Raw genomic sequence first — 394 nt, 5'->3', positions numbered from 1 at the left:
TGTGTGTGTGTGTGTGTGTGTGTGTGTGTTCTCACTGGTCTTGCCGCAGGGACAGGATCTGCTGACGGAGCGAGGACACGGAGGACAAACTCCATCGTGACACACGACCTCACAGGTGTGATTCCCACAGGAGAGGGCGGAGCGACACACCTGAAACACAGAGACACTGGGCTGAAACATTTACCCAGAAACCTTTGGGTGAAACCCCGCTGCCTAAAGGTCAAGGTGTAATGCAGACAGTGTTGCATGATGGTCATTTAGTGTTGCTAGGTTTGTTTGTGTCAGATGATCTGTCAATCATCCAGTGATCACAGCTGTCAGTCAAAGTCAGGAGGCGGAGCAAACAGGACGCACACCTGCACAAACTACAACACAATGAACTGATGTAGGTTTA

The 394-nt window shown here is 50.5% G+C and overlaps 1 protein-coding gene across 1 annotated transcript in view; it reads right to left on the bottom strand.

The window, feature by feature from the left end:
• nfxl1 (nuclear transcription factor, X-box binding-like 1) overlaps positions 1–394 on the bottom strand; it is a 19,442-nt gene that overhangs the window by 14,253 nt on the left and 4,795 nt on the right. The gene's annotated exons all lie outside the window — the stretch shown is intronic.

This window comes from Seriola lalandi, unplaced genomic scaffold (assembly GCF_002814215.2).
Source record: "Seriola lalandi dorsalis isolate HSWRI2012SDOR001 ecotype SW California unplaced genomic scaffold, Sedor1 jcf7180002054564, whole genome shotgun sequence".
Lineage (NCBI taxonomy): Eukaryota > Metazoa > Chordata > Actinopteri > Carangiformes > Carangidae > Seriola > Seriola lalandi.
The sequence above is the reverse complement of the archived record's forward strand: the minus strand, read 5'-3'. Positions and strand labels throughout refer to the sequence as shown.